The sequence below is a fragment of the Austrofundulus limnaeus genome, unplaced genomic scaffold (assembly GCF_001266775.1).
Source record: "Austrofundulus limnaeus strain Quisiro unplaced genomic scaffold, Austrofundulus_limnaeus-1.0 Scaffold119, whole genome shotgun sequence".
In the NCBI taxonomy this organism is placed as follows: Eukaryota; Metazoa; Chordata; class Actinopteri; order Cyprinodontiformes; family Rivulidae; genus Austrofundulus; species Austrofundulus limnaeus.
The window spans coordinates 1,046,336-1,047,483 of NW_013952521.1; positions in this window are offsets into that span (position 1 = coordinate 1,046,336).

Here is a 1,148-nt window from a genome sequence, read left to right on the forward strand (position 1 = left end):
AAGCTTCAGTGCTTCAGAAAAGCCTCATTTGCCCATCACTACTGTTTATCGACAGAAAGTGCATGGATAGGATCCGGGTGGTCCAGTGTTGGTCCGGTAAAATGTTTAGAGCAAACGAATGTCCTATTTGGTTGCTGCTTTCCCCCAATTTAAGTTTAAAACACGAGAGTTTGTGCGCGCGCCAGTGTCGCGCGGACGTGACCAGCGTTCTAAAAATAGCCTGAGTGAAGTTTCCCCATTGAATAAAGCAGTGGTGGGCGGCACTAATCTAAAAATTAGTAGCACTAAACTCAAAAGCACTAACTTTACTATTTAGGTCCCCTAATTCTAAGGTACTAACATAGTTTAAAATTTACCAAAGGCTCATTGTAAAGCAATAAAAAACCCAGCTGAGGACATTCCTCWGAGTCAACATGAGACAATATTTATTTACTGTGTGCAGAATATTAATATTTCATCTGTAGTGGTTCCCAAAGTTGGGGTTGAGATCTTATTGTGGGCCACAAAACATCAAGTGAGGGTCCCCAGATGACTTCTAGACACGAATTTAAATGCAAAAAAATGCAAACGGAATATTTTCATTATTGCAATTTTTTTAAATAATCATAAATGAATAAAATTTAGTATCAGTTACTAGGTTTGTTTATAGTTATTATTCCCATGTTTAACAAAGTTATTAGCAAAGTTTGCACACCTAAACAATTAATATATGGGGTTACGAGAATCTGCAGCTGTTATTTTGTGGGTTAGAAGCAAAAAAAAAGTTAGAAAACCACTGATCCAGTGGATCAGTGACACATGACCAACACGTCTGACAGCTTTCACCCTCAGCTGTTGATAACAAAGAACTAAATTAATGCTTGTAAGTTTAGCAAGTGCTAATCCACTAATAAATTAAGAAATTAGCAAAAGCCCTAAAGCACTAATCTGAAAATTAGTTCCCCTACTTGTGCTTTAGGGGAACTGTGCCCAACACTGGAATTAAGAAGAAAAACATTTGTATAGGTCCTCTGGACGGGTTCTTCTCTAATGAAACGTTTCGTCTCTCCTCCAAGAGACTTCTTCAGTCTGAGAGTTTCAGGCAAAATTCAGGCTTTTAAGCCACCGAGCCACCGAGCCATTGTTTCGGGGTGCCACCGAGCCATTGT